At 41.9% G+C, this 23,032-nt stretch overlaps 1 protein-coding gene and 1 long non-coding RNA gene across 2 annotated transcripts in view; both read right to left on the bottom strand.

Moving 5' to 3' along the window:
• LOC107040842 (protein zyg-11 homolog B) overlaps positions 1 to 23,032 on the bottom strand; it is a 141,826-nt gene that overhangs the window by 5,004 nt on the left and 113,790 nt on the right. The gene's annotated exons all lie outside the window — the stretch shown is intronic.
• Positions 22,364 to 22,929, bottom strand: LOC107040843. Its single transcript, XR_001461026.1, has 3 exons — positions 22,758 to 22,929; positions 22,478 to 22,694; positions 22,364 to 22,419 (listed from the first exon to the last, which is right to left on the bottom strand). It is a non-coding gene; the product is annotated as an uncharacterized LOC107040843 (long non-coding RNA).

Below are 23,032 nucleotides of genomic sequence, written 5' to 3'. Positions count from 1 at the left end.
ATAACAATGTAGTCTCAGACCCCTCCCCCTCACCCCCGTAAATTTTCATCCCTCCGGATACATGCGGCTGTCTTCAACCCCCCGGAGAAACCGCATGATCATGTATTTCCCCCGAAATGCTTTATTTTTAAATTATAAAAAATCAGCGCGTTTCCGGAGGGGTAAATTTTATAAAAATGTAATGTCAGACCCCTCCCCTGTAGCGCCTCGCTACCTCCTAAAACGCTAACACTGGCTAACGACGAGCGCAGGCATTTGCCGTCTCACTCGCACCTTCAGTGCCACGCGTAGTCTTTTCTGATTCATCAAATCGGAAGGATATTCGGCAGCCTCGCTGACACCTTTCCGTGCGAATATAATTCAGTCTAACAGTACAGCTCGTATCGCACACTTGATCGGATCATATTATTTTATTTTCTGTTCACCTTTGTATGAATTTGACGCGGATAATAAATCGGTAATTATTAGTTTAATTGCATTTGTTAGTGGATTGTTACCTTTCCGACTACTCCTTAATTCCTACATTGGTGACCCCGTCGTGATCAAAATAGGTGAAATTCGCGTTAATCGAACGGGAAAATTGACTCGCGGCGTGGCGTGCATTTTTGCTCGAAAGTTTTATCCGCGCTTCCCAATGGTTTTATCCTATCCTTGGTGAACACCCGCGCAGCTAGCTTTCCAGTGCCACACAACTCCGAGTGCAAGTGCAATTTTATTTCACGTGCTTGATAAAACATTATTTTCACCGTGTGGTTTTCCTCAACGAAAATATTAAATACGGCATCGCGAAGTTTCTAGAACATTCGAAGCGTCCGAGTGCCAATCGTTGATTTCTCAGTGTTTCGGTAATATCAAAACAAAGTGCCGTATTCAAGTGAACAGTGATCTCGCACCGACACATTGCTGAGTACCCAGAGATGTTGTGTTGTGTTGGTGATAAATAGAGACTTATAACGTCTTTATTTGTCGTCACATTTATACTTTCAATTTTATTTCTCTTTGAAATTTAATTTTGAAAATTGATAATCCTAGCTTCTCATTCAAAACCAACAACGTGAGATACGATGTTTACCACAACAGGCGGCACGCTGACGGTCCCGACTGTTACGACAACGACAGCCTCCGCATTGCCGCAGATCAACGCACCGGAGTACTCGCGGGCAAACCCAGGACTTGGTTCATACAGCTGGAGGCCCAATTCCGCAATTCCGGAATTGTAACAGAAACAGCTAAGTTTTACCGAACATTACCATTGATTGATGCAGAATCAGCTGCTGAAGTAGAGGATGTAGTTATTACCTCTGATCAAGTCGCACCTTTCCAAGCTCCCACAAACGCTCTGATTGCTCGATTTACAAAGTCAAAGGAAGCAAATCTTATCCAATTATTTGATCGGGAGTCGATTGGAAATCGATTACCCTCTCAATATCTAAGGCATTTGAAAAGTTTAATTCCAGATATCGATGATGAAGTCTTGAGGGCACGCTGGCTAACTCATCTTCCGGAGAGTACCCTAGCATGTCTGGCGATCCAGCCCCAGGCAAACACCGATGACCTAGCAAAGCTCGCAGACAAGATCCACGAGGTCTATCATCCGGATACTGTTGCGGCGAGAACAAAGTCTAGTGCAAGGGAAAACGCACAGCTGGCCGCTCAGGTCGCAGCACTCACTGCGTCTGTCGCAGTCCTGCAAGCACAGAACTCGCGCTCACATCCACGCTCACGTACCCGCCCGCCCGCGGGCGAGACAACAACAACCGCCCGCGTAGCAGGTCGAACACCAAGGTCTTCGGACAAACGCAGACCTGGTACCATTTTTAATTTGGTAATCGAGCGCGTAACTGTTCGTCCGGTTGTCAGTTTCAGGAAAACTCCAGGGAGAGACAATAGTAGCGGAAGTCATCTTTCACTTGAAATCCCGCCGCCTATTCATCACCGACAGAACAACTGGGACCCGATACCTAGTGGACACAGGCTCAACCGTCTCTGTCACGCCTTGTAGGCGGCCAGCAAACAAAAGGGACACCAGCGGCTATCAACTCTTCGCAACCAACGGCGCCCTCATCGACACTTACGGCTACACGTCCATCTCGCGCGATCGCGGTCTCCGCAGAGACTTAACGTGGCGTTTCGCCGAGGCAGACGTCAGCAGATCCATCATTGGTGCTGATTTTCTGCACCACTTCAATCTGCTGCCGGATTTGAGGAACGAGTGCCTAATCAACAGCTCAACAGGCCTAAAATCGAATGGCCAGTTTACGCGTTACCGCACACTACCTGTTAAGTTCCTCGAGATCAACGGAGATTCGCCGTACGCGTCCATCCTGAAAGAATTCCCGGCAATAACGAAACCACCCTCTGGCGCCAGATAAACTCAAAATCGCGCATGCTGAATTTTCGAGCATGTTAAAACTGGGCACTGCAAGGAGATGTGAAAGTCCTTGGTCACCTCCGCTCCATTCGACCCCGAAAAAGAACGGTGAATGGAGACAGAACGACAGAACTATACCAGATAAGTACCCTGTTCGTTATTTAGAGGATTTTGCTGCCAACTTGTACGGCAAAACAATTTTCTCTACCATAGATCTGGTCAAAGCGTTTAATCAAATTCCAGTTACACCTGAGGACATCCAAAAGACCGCGATAATCACGCCTTTTGGACTTTTTGAATTTCCGTACATGACGTTCGGCCTCAGGAACGTGGCTCAAACCTTTCAATGCCTAATAGAGGAAGTGACACGCGATCTACCATTTCTGTTTCCATACATAGATGACATTTTGGTAGCATCGGACAATGAAGAACAACATCGTGAACACCTGAGAATACTTTTTCAATGCCTACAGGACTACGAATTGATAGTAAACGTCGCCAAATCAGTCCTGGGGCAGCCAGAGGTCATTTTCCTTGGACACACGATCAATGCCCAGNGACATTTTGGTAGCATCGGACAATGAAGAACAACATCGTGAACACCTGAGAATACTTTTTCAATGCCTACAGGACTACGAATTGATAGTAAACGTCGCCAAATCAGTCCTGGGGCAGCCAGAGGTCATTTTCCTTGGACACATGATCAACGCCCAGGGAATTAAGCCTCCCAGAGATCGAATCAACGGGATTCTCGAATTCACGAGGCCTACTACTGTAAAAGCACTGCGCAGGTACCTCGGTACTTTAAATTTCTACCGGAAGTTCATCAACAGAGCAGCATAAATTTTCGCCCCACTGAACGCGGCCACCCAGGGTCGAAACGTTAAAGGAAAGCATCCAGTAACCTGGACTCCAGCCCTTGAAGAAGCCTTCACGCGCAGCAAACACGCTCTGGCAGAGGCCATTCTGTTGTCTCATCCAAATATTGAAGCAGAGTGGGCCATTTTCACGGACGTGTCAGATCATGCGATTAAAGCCGTTTTACAGCAGAAACACCGCAATTACTGGCAACCGCTTGCATTCTTCAGCAGGAAACTCACGATTTCCTCGCAGAAACACGCGACTTACGACAGGGAAGTGCAGGCGATCTACGAAGCGGTACTGCACTTCAGACACATCTTTGAAGAGCGTCATGTGATAATTTTCACTGACCATAAACCGCTGACTCACGCGTTCAAGCAAAAACCAGAACGAGCTTCACCCTAGCAATATCGAAGATAGGACTACATCGCCCAATTTTCTACGGACAACCGGTACGTTGCGGGCCCACACAACGTCGTGGCAGATGCTCTATTACGAGTCAAAGCCGTCTCAACCGCTGTCACAACGCAATAGCTCATAGATGCCCAACGCGACGACCAAGAGCTTCAACGGCTACTCCAGCGACCGGACGTGAATCTACGACTGGACCGCCTAAAACTTCCAGGAATGGACGAACCACTCTACTGTGATGTGTCATCAGATACAGTGCGCCCATATGTGCCTGCCCAGCTGAGACACCAAGTATTCAACTCGCTGCACTCAATAGCTCATCCTGGATGCAGAGATTCACGGAAACTCGTCACGCAACGCTACGTCTGGCCCAGCATGAATAAAGACTGCTCTGAATGGACCAAACACTGCCTGGAATGCCAGAAACACAAAGTCACGCGACACGCGGTTAGACCAATAGCTGAAATCGAGACACCATCGCGACGTTTCGAACACATACACGTCGATCTTATCTCTCTTCCTGCCTCCAAAGGACACAGCTAGTGTTTGACCATCGTCGATCGATTCACGCGGTATCCAGAGACAGTTCCATTGATTGATGCAAAATTGCCTACAGTAGTTAACGCGATTCTCTACCACTGGATCGCACGCTTCGGAATACCTCTGAGAATTTCGTCTGATGAAGGTAGACAATTCTTCTCAGACACGTTCAAGGAGCTCACGCGAATCCTAGGCACCAAGAGGATCCTGACAACGTCTTTTCACCCTCAATCAAATGGTTTGGTTGAGAGGCTACATCGCCAACTAAAAGAAGCCCTGGCATGTCACGGCGGAGCTTGGTTCGACGCACTTCCCCTAGTACTTTTAGGGTTGAGGTCCGCGTGGAAGGACGACCTTCAAACAACTCCTGCTGAGTTAACGTATGGGGAACCTATCCGTCTACCCGGAGAGTTCCTCGTGCCAGCAAACCAACAAACGGCAGCACCGGAATTGGTGAGAAATCTACGCGAACATTTTCATTACACGCTCAACGTTCATCTCCAAGGACTTATCAACGTGTACGGATGTTTTCGTTCGCGACAACCACGTGCGAATGGCATACCGACCATCATACATCGGCCCATTTCGCGTCATCAGTCGCCACGACAAATATTTCGTCATCTGGTTCAAGTACGGAGGTTTGGGAAACTACAAGAACACACCGATCTCCATCGACCGACTGAAACCAGCGTACATACTGCCGGAGGTCATGGATCAACTTCCAGAACAGACTCCGCACCAAGACGTACCCGACGAGCCTCAACAACAGGACCAGCCGCAGCCGAGCACGGCACCCGCTGCTGGAAGACGGAGGAGAGGCGTAACATTCGCCAACAGACCGACAATTCACGTCTACCACGTCTAAGTCTCCTCATTCAAATTTTGTTTTGTTTTTTACCTGCTTGCCAAACCTGACAAATTTTCCTGTTCCTAGAATAATCATTTTCTGTTGCAGATTCAAAAAAACTACGTTTTTTTACTTCAGGCAGGAGAGTCATGTAGAGCCTCGCTACATCCTAGAACGCGAACACTGGCTAACGACGAGCACAGGCATTTGCCATCTCACTCGCNGTTTTGTTTTTTACCTGCTTGCCAAACCTGACAAATTTTCCTGTTCCTAGAATAATCATTTTCTGTTGCAGATTCAAAAAAACTACGTTTTTTTACTTCAGGCAGGAGAGTCATGTAGAGCCTCGCTACATCCTAGAACGCGAACACTGGCTAACGACGAGCACAGGCATTTGCCATCTCACTCGCAACTTCAGTGCCGCACGTATTCTTTTCTGATTCGTAAAATCGGAAGGATATTCGGCAGTCTCGCTGACACCTTTCCGTGCGAATATAATTCAGTCTAACAGTACAGCTCGTATCGCACACTTGGTCGGATCATATTATTTTCTCTTCACCTTTGTATTAATTTGACGCGGATAATAAATCTGTAATTATTAGTTTAATTGCATTTGTTAGTGGATTGTTACGTTCCCGACTACTCCTCAATCCCTACACCTCCTCACCCCCCTAAATTTACACCCCTCCGGATATATGCGGCTGTCTTCAACTCCCCGAAGAAACCGCATGATCATGTATTTTCCCCGAAATGCTTTTTTTTAATCACAAAAAATCAGCACATGTTTCCGAAGGGGTAAATTTTATAAAAACGTAATCTCAGACCCCTCCCCCTCGACCCTCTAAATTTTCATCCCTCCGGATACATGCGGCTATCTTCAACTCTTCGGAGAAACCGCATACTCATGTATTTTCCCCGAAATTAATTTTTTTTAGATTATAAAAAATCAGCGCATGTTTCCGAAGGGGTGAATTTTATAAAAATGTAATCTCAGATCTCTCCCCCTCACCCCCCTAAATTTTCACCCCTTCGGATACATGGGGCTGTCTTCAAGCCCCCGGAGGAACCGCGTGATCATGTATTGTCCCCGAAATTCTTTATTTTTTTTTTTTTAATCAGCGCATGTTTCCGGAGGGGTAAATTTTATAAAAATGTAATCTCAGACCCCTCTCTCTCACCCCCCTAAATTTGCATCCCTCCGGATATATGCGGGTGTCTTCAACCCCCGAGAAAAACCTTAGTTTCACGCATTTTCTCAGAAATTTATTTTTCGAAAAATTGAAAAAAATCAGCGCATGTTTCCGAAGGGGTAAATTTTATAACCATGTAGTCTCAGGCCCCTCCCCCTCGCCCCGTAAATTTTCACCCCTCCGGATACACGCGGCTGTCTTCAACCCCCCGGAGAAACCGCATGATTACGTATTTTCCCCGAAATTCTTTTTTTTTTAATTATAAAAAATCAGCGCATGTATCCGCAGGGATGAAAATTTACGGGGGTGAGGGGGAGGGGTCTGAGATTACATTTTTATAAAATTCACCTCTTCGGAAACATGCGCTGATTTTCTATAATCTAAAAAAATTAATTTCGGGGAAAATACATGATCATGCGGTTTCTCCGGGGGGTTGAAGACACCCGCATATATCCGGAGTGATGAAAATTTAGAGGGGTGAGGGAGAAGGGTCTGAGATGACATTGTTATAAAATTCACCCCTCCGGAAACATGCGTTGATTTTTTATAATAAACATTTTTTTATAATAACATTTTTTTGTAATAATAATTAAAAAAATTTATAATAATTTATAATAATAATAATACGATTGTTTATAATCTAAAAAATAATAATTTCGGGGAAAAAACATGATCATGCGATTTCTCCGGGGGGTTGAAGACAGCCCCATGTATCCGGAGGGGTGAAAATTTACGGGGTTGTGGGGGAGAGGTCTGACATCACATTTTTATAAAATTTACCCGTCCGGAAACAGGCGCTGATTTTTTTAAATTTATCGAACAATGAATTTCGAAGAAAATGCATGAGACTGGGTTTTTCTGGGGGGGTTGAAGACATCCGCATATATCCGAAGAGATAAAAATTTAGGGGAGTGAGGGGGAGGGTTCTGATATTACATTTTTATAAAATTTACCCCTCCGGATCCATGCGGCTGTCTTCAACCCCCCGGAGAAACCGCATACTCATGTATTTTCCCCGAAATTCATTGTTTAAAAAATTATAAAAAATCAGTGCATGTGCTCGGAGGTGTAAATTTTATAAAAATGTAATCTCAGACCCCTCCCCCTCGCTCACTCAATGTTCATCCCTCCGGATACATGCGTCTAGTTTCCACCCTTTTAGTCATCAGCATTGAATAATTGAAAATATCAACAATTTTTCAGCTAAAATAAAATAACAAAATGCGCCGCAACACCTGTCTGTCGACTCGTTCAGCAGACGGCTGGCCTGCGACTGCTGCGGCAGCAATCACAGTGCTGTTAATCCGGCCAACCAGGGCGGTCATTTAACGCCAACGCCATCTCGCGGCATTCGTTAATCGGGGATTGTATTGGCATAATTACACTTTCACCCATTTCTGCTAATTATTAGAAAATAACACAATAAACTGTATTAATTGAAAGAAATCGATCATCTTCCAACTTTTTAACTATTTTCGGATCCGTATTTATGTCATTTCCGACCTTTTTCACATTAAAATAACATCCTCGCTATATCCTCGTAACATCCTCGTAACAGCCAGGATACTAAGTTGCCAGGGTACTATTGGCTGGAATTATAGATGGACACAATCGGATGAGCACTTTAGAAGATATTCAACATTTTGTAAAAAACTGTTATGCTCAATAACTTCTAAACTACTGGTCCGATTCTCTTGAAAAAAAAAAATCGTCACGGTATCTTCTATCAAGATCAATCGAAGTATGCGTACAAAGTTTCCGAGATATCAGCGTTTTTCCGTTTTTTCATTCAAAAATTAATGTGGTGTCCATAATATATGTAAAACTTGAAATAAACATCTGAGATTCCGGCTACTTATTTGCATTCTTGACCCACACTCGTGTATAAAATTTTGTGTTAATCGATTCAGTACATCCTGGCGTAGAGCAATTCATCCAAAAATCTTTTTTTCTAAAAAAAAAAGCACACATTATTTTATCAATGATTTTCATCTCTGTTTTTCTTAGCGAATTAATTGGAAAATTATACTGGAATTCTCTAGAAATTCCATTGAAATGCTACTTGCAAGTAGCGCAATTGGAAGAGCAACAGACCGGTAATCTGGTGGTTATGGGTTCAAACTCCACCTGTGCATCTCCAAATTTTTTCGAAATTTGATTCCTTTGAAATTCTTTATTTTAACTGCTGAAGAAGTCAAACTGTAGATTTACAGATTCGGTAAATAGGTAGATTAGGTTCCTTCAGCGAAAAATTATAGATTTTTGCTTCCAAATGGAAACCTTTTGACCGGTCACTTTTAAGATATTCTAATTTTACTTGGAAATGATGTAGAATGTCATGAAGCGTCAAAATGAGACGTTTTTAGAAAATCTACGTATGCACGTCTGTATGTGTGTGCAGATTTTTCAGAAATTTTTTATAAATCAGCAAAAAGATAGGTAAAGTTTCGGCTATAAATCTGAAATTTTGTAACATAATTGCTATCATTTGGGAGCAGCTCTCTACGCAGTTCCAGCTAATTCGATCAAGTAGTTTTTGAGATACAGCAATTTCTCAAAAATTGTTTTTCCTCAGTATCTCAAAAACTACGCAACCTAAATTAATTTTTTTGACGTGAAAATGTTTCTTGTGGTAATATCTATCAAATCACGTCATAATATTCCTACGAAAGTAGGGTTAGTTTGATATTTGGTATTTTTCATTTTTTGATGAAATTTATTTATACACGATAACTCTCGAAAAACTTGAGATAGGATATTGATATTTGATGGGATTGTAGCTCTTATAATATTATAGGATGAGTTCGTGAGTAGGCGAAATCGAACATGTGGTTTAGAGGATATTCGACTTTTTGTAAAAAACTGTTTTGCGTAATATCTCATAAAATGTTGGTTCGATTGAAATTTTTCTTTTTTCAAAATACTCGTCTTGCTGCTGCCTATGGAGATCAATCATAATATGCAAACCCGTCCATACAAAGTTTCCGAGCTATGCACGTTTTTTCTATTTTTTCATCTCATAGTGAATTTGACGTCCCGTAATCGGCGTAAAAATTGGAATGAACCCGATAACATTTTGGCTACTAATCAGTGTTATCAGACCTCAACATCCTGAACAAAATTTTGGGTGGACCGATTCAATACATCACGGCGTAGAGCCATTCATTTAAAAATAGTTTTGTCTAAAAAATGACTCAGCGTTACTTTATCGATGATTTTCGCGTCTGGATGATTAAAAAGGAATTCAACATTAAATAATGCTCATTTCTATTTTATATCACATTGTTAATAATAGTTTTTGCAATGTTAATTAATCTCAACTATTCTTCATGATTGATACATTGAAGTAAACATTTTTTTAAAAAGTGAGAATATTCTAAGAATAATAAATGAAAAGAAAAACGGAGAATAAAAATGAAATGTTCAGTAGTTTGTCAAAGATAATATCCATCCGATAAAGTCAAGAAGTTGAATGGGCAATTCCACGTCAAATCGGCAGTCCGAAAAAGTCGATGTCTCCAATTTTGTTCGTGATTTTTCCTGGATTCTTCATCATAAGATAAAACTCCAGTTAAATTTTGATAACCAAAGAAAATTTTTTTGACCGAATTATGATTTTAAAAAATTTTTGTATTTTTTTCGCTTATGAACAAGACAGTTCTTCTTACGTTAAAACCTCTTCTGGGATGATAGGTACGGAAATTCAATCTTAAGAAGTCGATAATATATTGAAACTTTCTGGAAAAGAGCACAACGATAGTTCATTTCATGCATTTTTAACGGCATAATCATAAAAACAAGTTTTTTTGAAAAACAAAAATTACTCAAAAACATCTTTTTTTTTAAACTGAAAATTTTACACCATATTTGTACTACAAGTATCTATCTCCCTGCCAAGTTTGATGTAGTTCTTTGTGATAGTTATTTTTTTATGGAGAAATGAAGATGTGGAAATTTTTTTTCTCACAATTTTGGCATTTTCGCCCCAAGCATAGGAGCAAAATGTTTCTTAAAACCTTTCGTGTAGAGCGAGCTGAGATGTACAAAAAAGGGTCAATCATATTTTCTGTATCTGTTTTGGATTCAGAGATATTTATCGAAAACTCTCCCCCAAATTGAATTTTTAATTAGGTTTAGTAAAATACATCATAAACCGAGTAGGATATTGATTTCTTGATGGGAACCGTTTTGTAGAGTAACATAAGATCTAAAGATCAGGCCCGGTCGCGAGCTCCCTCTTTGGGGTATGACCGGTAGGGGTTGGTGAAATTGGGTGTGACCCATTACGGGTCGAACCAATAACTTCCCGACCATTTGTTTTTGTTGACGCTGGGGTCATGCCACAGTGAATGCGGCGCACGCTATATGCAACGCTAGTCATTGTCAAAAATATTGGGAAAACAGTTGGATAATTATTTCATGCGTTGCATGCGTTTACCGTTGCATCCATTGTGGCATTACCCTTAGGGTGATTTTGCAAAGAACGCATTTGCAATTTAAGTCAACTCAAACTTCAATCAAGTTTGAGTTGAACCCACTTTACTTGACCCACTTCAAAATTCTCTCAACTCCGAAGCTGATCCACTTAAAAATTTGCAACTTCAAAGTTGACCCACTTTAAAATTTTCCAACTTCAAAGTTGACCCACTTCAAAAAATTTTAATTTCAAAGTTAACCCACTCTAAAATTTTCCAACTTTCCCTTTTTTTCAATTGCAAAATTTGAAAGTTTTATTTAAAATACTCAACAACTACTGAGGCGATTTCGCTCAAAATCCAATGAGAATCAAGTTATGTAGAGACGCATCGATTACATAAAATTAATTTAAATCGAATTAATTAAATCGAAATTAACGCTTTTTGGTATTTTTTTACAAGTTTTATGCGGATGAATAAAAAAACGCTGAGTCAATTGTTTTCATAAACTAATCGGTTCTAAGTTATATGAACACGCATCGTTTGAAGGAAGAAAAAAAATCAATCACTTCATTCGTTCAGGAGATATCGGACAAAATTTTGGTCACATACGTACACACACACACATACAGACATGTGTTCAAAAATGTATCAGGATGATTCCGGAGGTCGAGAAATGTGGAAAAATCAATGAAATTCCACATTCGATTTTCGAGGTCATTACAATAACTTCCTGACTTCGGGTCGGAAAGTTGAAAAAAGGTTCCTATAAAAATTTCTTTGTTGCTTTTTTTCACCTCCTCGTGTTAACAACAAGGAATGGTGGATTGCTGAAATATGTCAGAAGGATTTGAGCATGAATCAATTTAACGCCATTTTGATGGAAATTAAGCCCCTCCCCCCTTCCCTCTAACAGAAGCAAAGGCAAACATTCTACACATGTGAGACGAGACAAAAATTGATTGTTGTAACATACCTTGTTTCGGTAACTCTATTTCATCGACTCCTTCAGCTTCTTGTGAACCAGGAACAACCCATGTTCCTGTGTCAATAGTTCTATTTAGAAAACCTCGTCCTTTTTCTGGGTGGTCGTTCAATAGATCGTTCACTTCTGGACTCTTCATGGCCGCCACTTGCGTTTGATGGGCAATATTGAAAAGATCATTCAGCATAATTGTGAAGTTTTCCTCTTTTCTTTGATCATTCTCAAATCTACCCTTACCGCACTGACGGAGTTTTTTTATATTGGTCCACTAATTTTTCCAACGCTCTGACTGCGTGAGCTTGATGGATGATTGGAATCCCTGCATATTTCCAAAACATTGCACACTTCTCCACTACATACTTTAAAGCTTCACGAGCAGTGAATTTTGAGTCGGCATGTCTTGTGTAATAAAAATGACATGTCAAAACTTGTCTGTTCGAAGGCAATTGTCTGCCATGAATCTCTGGAGTAGCATAACCGATTAATGGGATTTCTGTATCTTGTCGCGCGCGTTTTAGGCATATTCGTGCTTTTTTCTGTGAATATTCACTCGAGGACACCGTTAGAATCGCAATTACTCTCTTGTTGACTGTTGGGAAGTCTTCCTTTGACTGACCTCTAATGGATGACAAAATAGCCAGAAGGACTTTAATGACGAGAACAAAATAACTGGGGAGCCTTCCGTACACCTTAATGAGAAGAAAGCGAGCAATTCGGTGTTATGAATCATAAGTTACTTCTCAATAGGTCTAAGGCTTAGTTTCAAGGCTTTCACGGTCATGATTAATGACATTATTGGCTTCCGGATGGATGCCGTGTTTGGTTTCAGCATTGTGCCCGACGTTTCGCAAACATTGCAGTCTGCATCTTCAGGGCCGTGAGCTCGGATTCTGAGCTTCGATGTCTGAAGGTAGTCCTTTTATGCCTTCCCCTGTGATGGTGGAGGTAGGGGAAGGGCGGGGGGGTCAGCCAATCATATGTTTTAATTAATCAGCTGATCAATTAAAAAACCGGGAGGACGGTTTTCCAAATAGGGTTCACTTGATATCCTCTGTCCCTGTTGAGGTTGTTAGGGTTTTTGTAGATCTCCAAGCCTTCTCGGCATTTCCTTTCGAAATATCCTTGAGACTTGGCCAACATTCTGGCCTGATCGTACTCGATCTTATGTCCAGTGTCCATCCAATGTTCAGCAAGTGCAGACTGTTGTAAGTGACCGTTTTTGGAACACCGTTGATGTTCCTTGATCCGTATACTGGTCTTCCTCCCGGCTTCACCAATGTACACTTTTCTGCATGGGCAGGGGATTTCGTACACTCCTGGGGTACTCAGAAGCTGTCTGCGATCTTTCGCACTCGGCAGCATCTGTCCAATCTTCTTTGGGGGTTGAAAGATTGTTCTAATGCGTTCAGTGGTGCCTCTCAGGTAGGGGAGGAGGGCCACTTTAGGTTTCTCCTGATTTTCTTCAGGATTAATCTCCTCTTGAGGAGATGAGAGTTTGCTCTGTAGCTTTCGCTTGACCTTTCGAATTTGTTGGATGTTGTAACCATTCTTGGGAGATTGTAAGAGCTCTATACATTAGGGAGCTAATGACAGAGTTCCTCTGGGAGGGGTGGTGATGGGAGGCGGCATTGAGGTACCTGTCTGTGTGGGTCGGCTTGCGGTATACTTGATGACCCAAAGTGCTAACCTCATTGCGATGAACCAAGACATCCGGAAATGGGAGGCATCCATTGCGTAATGCTGAAACCAAACGCGGCATCCATCCGGAACCCAATAATGTCAGGTCTAAGGCTTGTCAGCCTTCCAGGTAATATTCATGTACCATGAGACCGAATGATTTCAAACACATTTAACGACAGTAGTTTCGTTATTTATAATGAATCAATTGTCTAAATTAAGATATCTCTCGAAAAGTCTGCGCAATAGGCAAAAATTTTAATAAAAACATCATCATAGATGGAACTAACAAGTTATTTGCATTTCATTCATTTATTAAAATGTTCAAAGATCGAAGAAAATTCTCCGAGGCGTTCCTCCAGATGGTTCAGTGAAGGTAAAGTAATAAAGTAGTGCCCAGAAAATTTCCACTGCATCGGAGGGACACTTTTACTACCTGGCCATGACCGTCATAAAGTCATCTGACTTTTCACCGAACGTCATCATGAGGAATTGCCAGTAGGTCAAATATTGTCGAAAAACTTTGGATTGTTACCGCTGCTAGTATTTATAATTTGAAAAATCTAAAAAAATTCTCATTGCCTTTCCATATAGTCTACCATCTTTTTCGGATATGCATGGGATGATTTTCAAAAGTCGTAACAATCTGTGGCAGGTTACTCTTCATGGATAATTGCAGCTCTCATCCAGCTGCATTGAAAAGTGATTTTTTTCGTGTACATTTCTTCCCACCATACACGACGTCGTTAATACAACAGATGAACAAGGGTTGCCTCCAGCAATTAAAAATGTTGTATCGAAGAAAACTGATGACTAGAAAAGTTGCACCACTTGAATGGAATAAGTTGCATGAAGCTCTCAAAAGGATCACCGTCAAAGAAGTTATTTTTTGAATAGCTCTTGCACGGAATGACTTACCATCTTCAACTATTATCAAATCATGGAAATCAGTAAGTTTACTACATCTAAAATTTCAGTTATTATAATTTGTAGTTTTAGTTATTGATCTCTTTTCAATAATGCAGGAGAATCGATTAGAAAATTTTCAGTGAGTTTTTTTCTTACTTTTTCTAGGTATGACCGGAGATTACCGATGATCCAATGGTTGTGTAAGTCATGGCGAGAGAGGCTGAAAACATGAATCAAATCAAAGAAAATGGAATAACTGTGGACAATGAGAATGATTTGAGGAAGCAGTTGTTGAATGCATTGCAAACTGATTGCACTGAAGTATCTTCAACGGATATGGAGGAATGGCTGAATCCCGAAGTGACGGTAACAGAAGATGAATGCAGAGTAGATTGTTTCTGTTATTAATGACGAGGAGAGTCTGGACGAGAATAATTCTGCCAGTGCCAATCTGCAAGAGGGTAAAGATTTGTCGGAGCAGCGGGACCCTGAGAGACCTTCATTGCTTGAGGCCACGTCACACGTTGAAGAGTTATTGAGATTCTGTGAATCAAAGCCCTCCTATAAAAAAGATTTTCTCCTCACAGTACACGAGTTCCAAGATGTCATGCAGAATGAGGCGAGTGCAACTACTTTATCAACGCCTTCAATTCTGTGACGGCACTAACCCACGTGAACCTCAAAACTTAAAATATAAACCGTAGACTTATCCATAACTCGATGCGAAACTCAAAACAGCCGGAGTGTTATCACCTTCGGCCTCTGCTCCTCGATGTCCCCACGAAAATCCTCGAAAACCGAATAAACGAAATAAACGGGAAAACGAGAAAAATGTTGTCGGGCGCCAGCTAACTTTTGTTCCAGCGGTGTCAACGAACCGCATTAAAAAGAACCATACGAAAACTCAGCCATAATTGGGGAGATCAAGGGAGAGGTTGCGGAATTAGCTCGACTAGCTCGGAGGTATTCGGAGAGCGGGGTAGGATCGGTCGCTCGGTCTTAGGAAGGATGTCGCGAATTTACCAAAAGATACAGAAAAATCAAAAGGAAGAATCAGAAAGTTAATTAAATAGGGGATGAGAGAATTACTTTTAAATTTACTCCGTGATTTATAATAATATAATACTTTAAAATAAAATAATACTTTAACTCCAATACTTTAAAATAAAATAATACTTTAACTCCAATAGAATTTCTATTGTTCATAAATAAAATAAATTAATTTCAATTAAATTCAACAAAATTAAATTCGATTAAATTTCCGAGAGTGAGAGTACGTGAACTGACCTTGAGAGAGAGGTTATCGCGAAGGGTATGGGGGGTCCGAAGTGTCCAGGCCAACGATCTCTCCGCATCATCCAGAAACTGGAGTGCTGGAGGATCCGAAGGCTATATCAATTCCGATGCGATGATCTCGGCGAATCTCCTCAGAATAATAAATGACGATTAATGGGCGAGGGACTCAAGTATGCAAATGTCACTTAAGAGTACCATTTTGCCCCATATTCGAGTCCGTCCTCCATCAAGAGCGTCGTAGCGTCACAGGGAAATTCCTGGGGCTCACGCGCTTCAATGTCGTGATTTTCGGGGTCTCGTCTTCCAAGAAATTTTAAATTAATCAATTGAAGCCTTGGGGGAACTTTACTGAGCTAGAAGAGCATTCATTTGAGGCTTCAATTCGCTTTGCAAAGAGGAAAAACGGCCATGTGCACGACAACATCACCCACGGCACGTGAGGCGCATGTGTGCACTTGTGGGCCTGTTTTATCCACTTTTTCCCACTAAAAATTGGCACTGGACATTCCCCATGCGTTCTCGAGAGTCCTAGTGAACTAATTATGCACTCAGAAGGTGCATTAATTGTTCACAAGACCTCCTGGTGAGTGGAGAGGGCACAATGGCGCCATGGCAGGGCATGGGCCATGTGCGGCCTTTTATTGGGTCTCACTGTCCATTTTCACTATCTCTTGGGTTTCACTGGGGTTTTATCACTCGGGAGAGGTCTGGAGAGCTGAACGAGGGTTTTATGCACTCAGTGGTGCATTTATCCACCCGCTCAGAGGAGTTTTGGAGGTTGGGAATGCATCTCGGCGTCACTCTTGTGAACGCCGGTGCACTTTTCCCGGAGGTCATCACTGGGCACACTGGGAATAAATGCACTTCTCTCCTCGGGAGAGAGTGCACATGGTGAATAAAAATGTACTTACCATGTTCCTCGTGTGGGCCCTCGGCGATGGTCTCCACCAACTCCCTCGATCGTTGACGATATTCTCGGGGATGTTGTCGCAGTGGTTGCTCGGGTCCAACTCTCTCGTAAACTGCGTCTAACCGGCGGAGGTTCTCAGCTGGGTGGCGCGACTGGCACGCCGTCTAGCTGCCGCTGGGGCGGGCTCATGTAACCGAGCACGCGGGGATTTTGATTCAAATGGGTTTTAGACTTATTTTAGGCATTCCGCCGTTAATTATATCTTTTATGAATTAACCCAAGGGGTTTTTATCCATAATGGCTGAACGATAGTTATCTGGAGGTTCGGAAAGGGGGAATTAAGGCAGTTGTTCGCCTTTTCTCCTCGCGAATGCACTTCACCCCTGAGTGAGTGCACTTTTCGCTGCTGTCACTCTCCCGGGAGTCATCCTGGAGTCACCGTGAACAAATCTAAAGAGAGAATAGCCCATGGCGATCCATGCAGACGAGTGGGCTATGTTCATCCACATGGCCTTCCAGCTGCACTGGTGATTCCAGCGACTCCACGAAGTGCCTTAGCCAGGGAGCGTGAGTATTTCACCTCAACCTCTGTGATCAGCAGCCGCACTCAACGAGATCAGCGAGATCTCACCGGGAAGCTCGGTGTATCGGCTCTGAACCGCGGTGGATCGTCGTCCCTCTCAGGATTCGCGAGATTTCAAAATACAAAAATATAACTAGGAAAATACAATTACTGTAAATTTTCCCTCAACCATAAAACCGAAAATTTATCCCCTAAAATCCGAAGTAAACCAGAAAGATAACTGAAACTAAAAGAGAACAAAAACTTTAATATTACTTGAACCGGAGATTTTACTTTTTACTCGTTTTTAATGTGTATCGACACGTGAATTTGATTATTTATAGAAATCGAACGTTGTTTTCCCCGCGAGGCCCTTCCTGATGTTCTTGGAGACCGGTTTCTACGAGCTGGAGCTAAAAGGGGTGTTGCATCGCCCTTCGGTAGGGGTGCTAACTTTGGGGTTAAAGGAATCGCGACTCTCTCTCCGAAAAGATCGAAATAAATTCACACTTACCTACTCACTCTTACGATTTACTTAATTCTACGACTAAGTTGTGTACAGGTGACGGAATTCTCGAAAATTCCGTCACAATTCATAAGGAAAAACCAGATCGACGCCAATAGGTTTGTGAACCAGAAAATAATGAAGAGATTTATCGTTGTGTTTCCTCAAGTCCCTGGAGCTTAATTTAAATTCATTATCTGTATGATCTATGGAGAAAAATTACGTTTTGTTACATGTGTGACTTAACTGAGGCTGTGGTACTTTTACTGGAATAAAGTTGAAAAAATATTTACGAGTGTGAATATTTATCTGCCAAATACTAGTACTAGTAGCGAGGATTCTAGAAATCATTAGTTGATAAAATAGTTGTATTGAATTAAAAATTTGTGATAATTGCCCGGTGAAAATTATTAGGAATTAGAATAATTATCTAGTTGATGTGGCTTTACGATGAGAAATAATATTATTCTAATTTATCCTCTGATTATTATAAGAAACAACAAGTAATAAAAATTATCCATTACATCGTTAGAAAATCTAACAAAAATCCAGCACACAGAAAGTCTCAACATCACAGTTTAAGGTTATGTTTGTTTCTCCCTCCTCCTGTTCAGCTCCCTACTCTCAACTCATCAAGGCCCCATCCCTTTTCAAAAACCGGTCGATAATCGTTAGAGTGGGGGAGCCCTCCTATTTTACTTTCATGAGAATTTTGATCAAGGACACGTTCCGAGCCGGGAAAATAGGAAGGCTTCTGTACTTTAATTTTCTGGAAACTCTTTGAATTCTCTCGAATTTTCTAGAAAATCCTTGTATTATCTCGAATTTTCTAGAAACTCCCTGAATTTCCTGGAAATTTCAAGAAACTTCTCGAATTACCTCGAAATGTCTAGAATTTTCTAGAACTCCGATAGATGAAACTATGAACTATGAACCATTGACGTATCCACGTCGAAAATCATAGATTGGATTCGTTTTTCAGCCAAAATTGACAAAAAAAACCACTAGAAAATTGCAGGCGGCTGTATCTTTGATACAGCTGTAATTGTACGTGGATACGTCCATGGTCCATCCTTTTTTCTCGAATTTCCTAGAAACTCCTTCAATTCTCTCAAATTTTCTAAAAACTCCTTGAATTTCCTCGAATTTTCTAGAAACTCTCTGAATTACCTCGAAATTTCTAGATACTCCTTGAATTGTTGCGAAATTTCAAGAAACTTCTCGAATTATCTCGAAATGTTTAGAATTTTCTAGAATTCCGATAGATGGCGCTGCACATAAAAAGCGTTTCCCAAAATGACCCTCCATATTGAAACCATAGACGTATCCACGTCGAAATCCGAAGTTCTGCGCGCAAAGCTGAGTTTCGACAACGTAGAACTTGCCGATCGGGTGGGGGTAAACGCCGTAAATGCAAAGGTGAATAAAGGACCGTTATGGATTTCATGACATCCGAATATAATTTTTCCGATGATAAATAGCAATAAAATTCATTAAAGTTTTGCTCTTTAACACGCTTCTCCTTGAGAGAAACCATTATTTCTGCAGTATTCTCTATTAGAGGTTAAGCCGAACACAGACAATACTTGGCACTCATTCGTGAGTCTTCACAGAGAGATCCTGGGATTCATTTACTATTATTTTGCTTGTCGGTAGTAAATTATAACGACGTGGGTGACGAATTTTTTGGATAAACGCATATCGATGGAAAAAAGTGACACGTATTTATGCGCGTGAATACGTACAGCGAGAACTCTCCATAGAGTATGGCAGGCCAACCAACTCCGAAGAGAAAAAACTGACGTCGGGCCGACGTTGCCACATTTTTTTACACAAATTAATTATTTTCCATTTATTATTAAAATTGCATTTAAAAATGTATATATAAAAGCATATAAAAATTGATGCATGTAGGACATAGGAAAGAAATTAAATAGTTATAAAAAATATTATTTGACTACAGAAAAATCTAAATATGGTCGTATTATTTAATTGAAGGAGACCGAATTTTCGTGTTCAGGGATTGGTTTTCTGCAGAAATAAAACTGATTCCCCTCCGCCTCATCTCCTACATTCCGTCATCGCTTGAACATCGTTAGCCCTCAGCTTTTATCCTTGTGTCTGACTTTCGCACGAGGCCTTCGTGATATGCCATATGAGCAGTTCCATACCAAAACAGAAGGTCAAAAAGTCGATGGCGAGGATCTTCTCGACAATTTTTTTCTCAAAAGTTGGTCTTTAAACAAACATTTGGAGGAAAAATTGAAAAATGTCAAAAATTAAGGAAGTTATGATTTTTTGAAAGTGTTACTTTTTTTTAGATGAGTATTTCCCACCAACGAATCACGGCCAATCCAAATGCAGTCTTTGGTGTCACGCGATGGGCTGGAAAAAGTTTTATATCTGATATTGCGCACCAGCTTTTGAATATTATAGACTAGCTCTTCATTTGTTCTCGAAATTGTGACTTCAAATACTGCATCCTGAGGGCCCGAGATCTGTTTTTGGTAAATATTCCAAAAAGTACGCTTCGTGCTTCAAAATTATCTATTACATTTGTAACGAGATTTTCTCGTTACGGGTGGAAATCCCCTTAAAGAAATATGTGAACTCTTAAATCACTAAAAGAGCGACAGGTAGTGACATCTAGAGACGGCTGAAGAAAACCGCGACTAGATGGGAAGAACCACAGACCAATGAAAGACCAAAGGCATAGTGGTTATGGGTGAAACCGCGACCCCTGGAGGGCTGGAGGACGCTGTTACTCTCGCTATTCAGCATGTGCTAGGGGAAAAGGGGCCGACGTACAGGCTGTCCAACTGGGCGATTCTAAAGGCTATGTCGGAGTAGACTAGGGCCCAACGGCCAGGTGGAAGGACTGGTACCTCCGGGATCCCGTCGGGTTGATTGGTGGGGATAGGGTAACGGAATGACCTATCGTTGCCGAGATATCCAGACTAGGAGGCAAGGCCCTCGTGAGATTCCAAGGGAGTCGTATGGGAGGGCTGGAACCTAGAGGTTGGAAAAATCTCTAGGTGTGCTGGAGTGGTGAATGGCTGAAGAAGCCATGGTAAGGAGTCTTACTCCACTTAGCCTGGTGCATAACTGTGGCGGCGAATATAGGGGAATCCCCCCGCATTCCCCGCGCGTAAATCTGAGTTATTGCGGAACGCGAAGTGACGACTTCGTCGTGTCCGTCGTCTTTTAGTCTCGGCGGAACGATTCGAGGCGGATGGGCCATACGCCGACGGTTTAGTACTACCCGGAGGCAGTGACACGTGATGACCGAAGCGGTTACTGGTGGTTGAGAGTGTGGGTGGTCGTAACGTGGGTAACGTAGTTCCACCCTGGTCAGATCAGCCTGTCAACGTCCCAGGCTCTAAGGAGTTCCGGCTGATTCGCAAACAATTCAGAAACTCTTCCGAGCAGAAATACTCGGGACGAGGAAGCATGCCAGAGGAGTCGGAAGATCCTCCGGAGGAAAGATGAAGTTAATTCACTAAGGGAGTTATGCCGCAAGACATAATCCACGGCTTGCAAAGGCCGTGGGGAAGTGGTGGTTATACTCCTGGTGGACCTCGCCCACTCTACTGTATCCCACTGATTTTAGCTGGGCAACCCATTGTCCAGCCGAGAAGTCCCCTGGTTAGACGAGTTAGCCTCAGGGGCCAGTTTTCGTCGAACCTGCCGTGAAAGTTCGGCTGGCGCCCAATAAATGAGCGATAAAGAAGGCTTAAAAGTAGTTTGGACTTGTCCTGGGGGAACAGCCCAGGAAAATATCCTTACATAATTTGTGTTGTAAGTTTGTTTGCACGGAAATTTTTTAACCTGCAAAACTTGACACTTTGATTTACTTACAACTGCAAAACTGATCCCGATCGTTGATATGCAGGAAAACATGAGGGAAATATCCGATGAATGTTGAAGGTCGAGGGGTATTTGGAGGATAATTTTTTCAATTCTGATTTTGGCCGATCAGGGTGCAGTGTTCGGGGTTACGGGACACATTTCACCAAAATGTGAGGAATATCTGTCAAATTCGTAGAAAACAGTTAATAGGCTACAGGGAAATTATAAGTCTGATAATTTTACAGGGAAATTATAAGTCTGATAATTTCCCTGCAGCCGGCGAAATTATCAGTGTGAAACGCATCATGTGACCCCGAATACTGCACTCTGATTGTTTAAAATCACAATAAAGGAAATTGTTATCAATATTCAATTCAAGTTGGGAGCTATGGAATTTCCCGTCGATACAGGGAATAAATAAGGCAAAAGCTCCAAAATGAACAGTCACATTTGGCATTATTCTGTTTTACGGGCTCTATACGGCAAACCATTTTTTTTTCGATGTCAATTATCTCAAAAACTTCATTTTTTTTCGATTGAAATTTTCACCAAAAATCATTATTTAAAATTTTGGCGACAATTAAAGTTATTTCTTCGCGGTCGTTGACTGCATTTCGATGGTTTAAAATTTATAGTATAGAGCATAGTACTATAGCAAACCACAGGAAACCCATGCCGGTACAAGCAGTTACTCCATTAGGGGTCTCCCGCTCAGCGGAATCTCAGGCTGGAAAATTCGGTTCCACTTGACATCAAACTCACAACCTTCCGCACACTAGACTGGGGTCTAGCTCACTCGGCCACCGACGTCGGTAAAAACCCAAAAAAACTGTAAACTTGGAGTTTAAAGATTGCAATGCTTCCTTTCGGTAAAAAACATAAATTCTTTTCGCAAGGTTGGGAAAATTTCCAACGAAATTGGTGGCTTCAAAGTTTTTTTTTTATTGATAGTGACTGATAATTAGAAGTGAAAAAAAAAGATGAACAAAAATAAAAACAATCTTCAATATCTCAGCCAATAATTGAGTTAGAGAGCTTCAGTGGTAATCTTTTTTCTTATTTTGCACTTGTCACGAGGGCAAGCCTCGCTCCTAGAAAAATGGAGTAAATTATTAAAATGATTGAATTGAAAACAAGGGAACTTCTCACCTTGCTTCCCCTTAGCCGTAAGAACAAACAATTGTTGTAAAATTGGGAACACCTCCAGAGAAGCCTTCCTCATCCATCAACCACCAAGAAGGGGGACTGGGAACGTTGAAGTCTGGACGAGGACAACAACACTCTGCCAGTGGGATCTCTGCTTGTTGGGAGTGGCCCTCGATGGGAATACGAGTGGAAACAACAACCACCAAGCTTGGTAACCATACTGGGAAGAGAAGAAAAGAGCAAATAAACCAAAAACCCGTGTCAAGGAACTTTAAGAACTCACCAGAAGACCTGAAGTGATAGCTGGGAGGTTAGGGGGAACCTGCATGTCAACAGAAGGGCAAGGGTGTTAGCCTGAGGAGATCGAAGACCCGATGGACGACTGAAGGTTACTGGGAAGAGAATCTGAACCTCGACATTCAATGGAATGTCACACAAGCACGAACTCCAGGGAATTATTTGTACGGATAATTGGAGATGGGAAAATAACATCTCCTGAACGAGGTCGGTAACCTAGGTCACTGACCCTGCGATCGACGATCATTAAAGGGCTGAACT

Source organism: Diachasma alloeum, unplaced genomic scaffold (assembly GCF_001412515.2).
Source record: "Diachasma alloeum isolate Michigan unplaced genomic scaffold, Dall2.0 Dall_scaffold_00346, whole genome shotgun sequence".
Lineage (NCBI taxonomy): Eukaryota > Metazoa > Arthropoda > Insecta > Hymenoptera > Braconidae > Diachasma > Diachasma alloeum.
The sequence above is the reverse complement of the archived record's forward strand: the minus strand, read 5'-3'. Positions and strand labels throughout refer to the sequence as shown.